Genomic DNA, 6,926 nt, shown 5'->3' with positions numbered 1-6,926 from the left:
ATCCTGGGAAGGAGAGAAGGATGGGGGAAAGATGTTTTAAAGATTTGTTTTACTTCTCATTATCCTACTCTGATTTTGATTGGTAATAAATTAAATCAATTTATCCCCTTTTTCCCTGTGATGGTAATTCGTGAGTGATGTCTCCCTGTCCTTAGCTCAGCTTATGAGCTTTCTTGTATTTTATGCAGCTGAGGAGAGAAGTGATTGACAGAAAGGCTTTGGTGGGCACCTGCCATCCAGCCAGGGTCCATCCACCACAGCAGTTTTCTGAACAGTGTCTGGGCTTTCACTGAAGGGATTTAGTAAGGGAGATTAAGTAAGTATTGTCACTGGAGTGTGAGAGAGTGACTGATCATGTTTAGAGTACCACCCACAGTTTGCTAGGCAGGCTCATGCTCAAGGCCCTAGCTTTGACAAGGAGTCACAACCTGGTGGTTGGAGAACTGTCCCATGAAAAGGGAAGATTTCCTCGACCCTTAGTATTGAATTTGTCTGTCAGTGCCCCAGGAAAGCTGAGACCCTTATGCCTGACCAATCTGTCAGCATCCTGTTACAGGGATCTTTCCTTGAGCTGGATTGGAGGGAAGTTTGACTGACATTCAGGGAAATAGGCACACAGCATAAGGGACACCCCTCAGCAGGTCTTCCCACTTTATGACCCCTCAGTGGGACATTTGAGTATGTTACCTGCTGCTGGCAACTGCTAGTGCACATGAAGGAGTCACACTAACAGTTTATGGAATATAAATTTATGAATATAAAATTTTGACAGATTAAAGTTCAGGGATTGCTGTTGATGATATCTGTCAGTGATAGTATTTGATTGCAAAAACTTATTCAAATTAATACACAGACAAGCTGTAGTCCCCAATAAAAATATTCAGCAGGCAGAGTGCATTTCTAAACCAACAGGTGTTCCTATGGGAGAAATGACAGGTTCAGATCCCAGCAGTTATTATGGAGCCTTCCTTAACTTTTTTCCCATTCTTGGCTTATTTTATACTATTTCTTTACACTTAGGTGAAGCTTGAGTGACTCTAGTCATGAATATATTTGCTACTGATTGCTGTAAAATTTTCTCACTTCACTTTTAATGATACAGAAAAAAAAAAAGTATAGTGCTGGTGCCCAGTAACAGGTGGTCCTTCTTTGGAGGCAAGTAATTTTGGGAGGGAGGAGTGCATTAACATTACAGTTAGGCTATAATGACAACCACGCTTATCCATCAAGGTGCTGCCCCTGCGAGGATTTCGGCAGAGCCTGGTCATGTGTCTCCACTGCTCTGCTCCAGCCCCCTGAGCAGTGCTTACGGCTGTATGGAGAATCACCGTGGAGCATGCCAGCCAACTTCCACCCTGGGAACAGCACCTGTATTTTGCCCTGAAATTTCCACCCCATTATAACATTAGGATATAAATAGAACTTCTCCATTTCCTCTGATTTTACCCCCAGTCATCCTTCCACACAAACATTGCTCCACTCTGCAGAGGATTCTTGTGAGCAGATGTGCTGTCCCTCTAGACTGAGGAAGACAGAGGTTTTTCCCCAAGTCTCTTTTGAACCTGTCCCACGCCTGTAACAAGTCCTCGGTCTCCTGCAGTTTTGTGAGTCAGTCACATGTAAAATGGCACAACCACTGCATGCTCTGCAGTGAGGGGAGACAAGAGAAGAGCCCCTGAGCTCCCAGCAGAGCTGCAGCTGCCGAACTGCACCAAAGCAGCGGGGAGCGAGCCTGCCCCGCGTCTGGCTGAAGGAGGCAGGGCTGGCAGCGCCGGCAGCACCCACCAGCGCCGCTCCACAGGGACCCGGGGTCCCTTACCCTCGAGCATCCCAGCTGCTGCCGCTCCCCCGGGGTCCCTTACCCTCGAGCATCCCAGCTGCTGCCGCTCCCCCGGGGTCCCTTACCCTCGAGTATCCCAGCTGCTGCCGCTCCCCCGGGGTCCCTTACCTTCGGGCATCCCAGCTGCTGCCGCTCCCCCGGCGTCCCTTACCCTCGAGCATCCCAGCTGCTGCCGCTCCCCCGGGGTCCCTTACCTTCGGGCATCCCAGCTGCTGCCGCTCCCCCGGGGTCCCTTACCCTCGAGCATCCCAGCTGCTGCCGCTCCCCCGGGGTCCCTTACCTTCGGGCATCCCAGCTGCTGCCGCTCCCCCGGCGTCCCTTACCCTCGAGCATCCCAGCTGCTGCCGCTCCCCCGGGGTCCCTTAGCCTCGAGCATCCCAGCTGCTGCCGCTCCCCGGCACAGACTCCTGTCCACGCTGTGCTCGGCTCCCCGGAGAGGGTGAAGCCACCCCCACATCCCTGACTGCCGACGGGAGGGACGCTGAGCTCTGTCCCTTTGGCACGGCATTCCCAGACACACTGCTGTCCGTCCTGGAGCATGGCTCCATCGGGGATGGTGCTAAGGGCAGCAGTGCTCACCTAACTGCATCTGAGTCAGCTTCAGGATCTTGTCATACTGTGAGGAGCACAGGGTCATGACCCTCAAAAAACCCCAAAAGTCCTTTAAAAATCCCTAAAATAAAACCCTAAAAACCCCTCAAAAAGCCCCAAAAATTCCCATTTAAAACCCTCCTAGAAAAACCTTTTAACCCCCCCAAAAACCCAAACACCTCTTTAAAAACTCCAACAATTCTCCTTTAAAAAATCCGGTTAAAAAAACAAAACAAAACAAAACAAAACAAACCTATTTCAAACCCCTTTAAAAAGTCCCAAAATTCTGCAAAAAGAAGGCAAAAATCCCCATTATATAAGGGTAATGCACGCCAGTCCATTGCTCTGGGCTTGATTGATAATGCTTACCGATCGATTGCTCTAGGCACGATTGCTAATGCCTACCATTATATTACTCGGGATTTTGGGGCTTTTTTTTTATTCCTTTTTTTCTTTTTTTTCTTATAAGGGATTTTAAATGTTTTTTTTTTCTTTTTTTTTTTTTTTTTTTTAAGGGATTTTTAAAGGAGTTTTTTTGTGGAATTTTGGAGTATTTAGAGGGGGTCTGTGGTTTTTTGGGGGGTTTTAAAAGATTTTCTGGGGAGGGTTTTAAATGGAAGTTTTGGGGATTTTTGAGGTTATTTTTAGGGGTTTTCAAAGAGCTTTTGTGGTTTTTTTAGAGGGTCTTTAAGGTTGGTTTTGGGTATATTTTTAAGGATTTTTAAAAGTGTTTTGGGGAATTTTTAAAATTTTTTTCTGGGACTTAAAGAGGATTTTTTTTTTTTTTTTTTTGAGGCGGGCTTTGAGGGATTTTTAATTCTTTGATTTTGGGTTTTTTTTTTTTTTTTTTTTTTTTTTTTGATTTTGATGGGTTTTGGGGGGGTTGTACAGTGCAATTTTGGGGCTTTTGGGTGTTTTTTTTAGTTTGGGTTTTTTGCGGTTTTTAAAGGGTTTTGGGTTGTTTTGGAGAGTTTTTAAAGTTGTTTGGGGTAATTTTAGAGATTTTTAAAAGTTTTTGGGGATTTTTTTAGGTTTTTTGGATTTTGAGAGGTTTTTAGGTTTTTTATGACGGTTTTTGGGGGGAGTTGTTTTTGGCGGATTTTTGGGGTTTTTTTTTGGCGTTTGGGTGAATTGAGTTTTTGGGAGGTTTTGGTTTTTGCGGGGGTTTGCGGTTTTTGCGGGTGTTTTTGAGTTTGTGTGGGGGTTTTTTTCTTTGTTTTTGGCCTTTGTTTTTGGCCGGGTTTTTTTCCCACTTTTTCCCCCAAAAATTTCCCTCCCCAGGTCTGTTTTTTCCAGTTTCGCTACAGGGAGATGCTGGAGGGCACCGAGACAGTGACGAACCTTTGTGCGAGGAAGCAACTGCTGAACAGGTGAGCCAGTGTGGCTGTGTAGTGGGAACTTGTCGCTTTTCCCTAGTCAGTTTTACCTTGCCGCTCCCTCCCTGGTGCCCCAGAAAAAAATGGGGGCTATGGGGACAAAAGAAATTTAAATTGAAAGGGAGTGACACCTCTTCCGTTATTGTGTGTGTTTAAATGCGGGAAATAGCCCTCCAGCTGCGATTTTAAGGGGACTGACGGACGCGGGCGAGTGCGACCCGTGCAGAGCCGAGCGGTGCCGGAGCGGCAGGCGGGAGCGGCGGCAGGAACCGAGCCCGTTTCGTCCGCTCCGGAGGGGGCTCGGGGACGGCCGGGCCCGGTGCCGGCCCCGCTGGGCAGGCAGGGGCGGGCGCGGTTCGCCCGGCGCAGCTCCCGCCAGAGGAGCGGCTTTAGCCCCGGGGGCCGCCCGGCCCCGCCCGTCGCCCCGCCCGTCGCCCCGCCCGTCGCCCCGCCCTCGCCCCCGCCCCGCCCATCCCCGCCCCTCGCCCCGCCCCTCGCCCCGCCCCGCCCATCCCCGCCCCTCGCCCCCGCCCCGCTCCCCCCCCCCCCGCCCCGCCCATTCCCGCCCCTCGCCCCCCCCCCCCCCCCCCCCCCCGCCCCTCGCCCCGCCCCCGGTAGTTGTCGGTCCTGCCTGCGCCCCGTGCCTCTGCCTGCTCTGAGCGCTTGGTGTTGCAGCTCAGTGGAGTTCATTTCAATGTTTGTGGGGTTTGATTTCTGGGGTCAGTTCCTCCACACAACTCCCCTCCTTTACTGGACACACTCCTGGAGTGGGACCAGACTCAGCCTTAGCCTGCAGGAATTCTCTGCTCCTCTGGAGAGGGGGTGCAGCCCAGAGTTATCAGCAAAGGAAAACAACCAAGCTGCGGGCATTATGTCCTCGATGCACGCAGCACCACGAGTTTCCCAAATTCCCAGCACTGATGAATGTAAACAAGAATATGCCTGTTCCTTCACTTCTTCTTTATATCATTTTTATTAAAGGCTTTTTTAACTTTTTGAACAATCAGACTGTTTGTGCATATGCGTGTCGTTAATATCCATCCTCTCTCCAGTGTAGTATGGGAAAAAAGGCTGCAAATAATGAGGAGCCAGAGGTTTAGTCATGATGATTTATTATTTCTTAAAATAACCTGATTGATTTCATGATAGCAAAACCGGTATGAACAGAAGACTGAACTCAGGAATCATAGTCATCTTGGGTTTAAAAAGCTTTAATGGGTTTTGGAGACATTTAAATCAGACCTGGTTTATTTTTATTCCCCTTTTATTAAATTAAAAAAAAACCAAAAAACCCTGATCCATCACTGCTGCTGTGATGTGTGACAGAAGGCCATCCTCCTCCACTTGGAAGAGGTGAGAGATGGAGCTAAACCCCAAAGGATTTTCTGCTCACTGATTGTACCTGAGTTTTAGTGGGAATTCTCTGCAAAATCTGATCAATTGTTCTTGGCTGTGGCCATGAGGGGAGTCGAATATGCCAGCCCAGATCTGCAAACATGCAGTGCCAGAAGGAGAACCTTTGAAATATAAACCTGGATTTATTCAATGACTCACGGGTGCCTGCTGGGCCCAGGTCCTCAGTACAAACACTGTGCAGGGAAAAGGCAGGACTGCACATTCCTTGTGATAGGAATTGAGTTGTGGGGGGGGGTTAAATAAAAACGGAGATGCAAAGGAGGGAATTGCTTCTACCTGTAAATATTCTTGTCCTAAAGGAGCCCTGCCCAGTCTGACTGCTGGCCAGTGCTCCTCCCTGACTGTCCCCTACCTTGGTGAGATATATTAAAGATATAAATATGAAAAATATAAATAGAAACATATATTTAAATATTGTTTAAAATAAAGGGGTTTTTTGTTTGTATTTAGTTAGAGGTGGAGCTTTTAAATAAATAATACTAAAATTAGAAAAATAAAAATATATAATATATCAAGATATAGATATACATAAAATAGAAAAATATTAACAATACAAATTATAAATATATATAATATATATTATATTAATATTAACATTATAATATATAAAATACATTATATATTATAATATATAATATATAAATAGTAGCAATATAATAGTATATGATAAATAATAAAAATACTATTGTATATATGACACTCTTCTATCCGTGCCTGAGCAAAAGGTTTTACCTCCTGTACTGAACCAGGAGAAGCAAATGGCAGATTTCCACAATCACTAAGCATTAAATAAGGGCTTCAAAAGAGAAATCTGGGCAGCAGTAACTGTAAGAGCACTTGGCTTCAGTCTAACAGGCAAGCCTCAGAACAGCTCTTCACCTTCAGCGCTGCAGAGGTACTTCCAAGACAGTCACTAGAGGTCAGACATCCAAGTCTTATCACCTTTATCTGTGCTGTGAAGATTGCCAGCCCTTAAGGCCAGCAGATCCTGCACAGGGAATGTGGCTCCTGCATCACTGGCAGGGCTCAGAGGTGCCTTTACCTGTGGAAGGTCGGCTGAAACCATCCAGGTCTCTGCATTGCAAATACACGTGAACGAGCGGAAGAAAGCTCTCCATGTGCTTCCTCAGGTACTTCCCAGTGGCACTGCTCAGACCCCAGAGCTCCAACCGCAGCAGGTGAGTCCTGGAGTGCTGGATCAGCATGGCCACAATGGCCCGGGAGGTGTGCGAGCACTGGGCAAGAGCCTGCACCTCGACACCACCTGCGAGAGCCAGGACTGGCTCACTCTGGAGAGCCTGAAGGAAAACTCGCTCCAAATCTTTGCTGGCCGATGCTGACATCAATTTCCCCAAAGCCTGAACGTGCTCTGCGGACAGCAGAAGTTCTCCTTGCTGGGGATGTCTTTGGTAGCTGTCTGCAAGGATCTGCACCAAGATTTGTCCATAGAAGCTTAACTGTTTCCCTATTTTAGGGGATTTTTCAGATTTATGACAAGTCAAGCTGTTCTCAGGAAGTTGCAGCATGGTTAAAGGGATCTCCTTCAGCTGGGCTGCAGTCATGTATATGTGCAGCTGGTGAGAGTTCCAGGCTTCTGTCCCGCCCCACAGTCAGCAGCTCTTCCAGGACACTCTTGGTGATGGCTTTTAAATACTTGGACAAGACGTGTCTGTGATCCCTCGTGATGCTCTGCAGGACGGGGG

Source organism: Erithacus rubecula (genome assembly GCF_903797595.1).
Source record: "Erithacus rubecula genome assembly, chromosome: 4".
Taxonomy (NCBI): Eukaryota; Metazoa; Chordata; class Aves; order Passeriformes; family Muscicapidae; genus Erithacus; species Erithacus rubecula.
Note: the sequence above shows the minus strand (reverse complement) of the source record.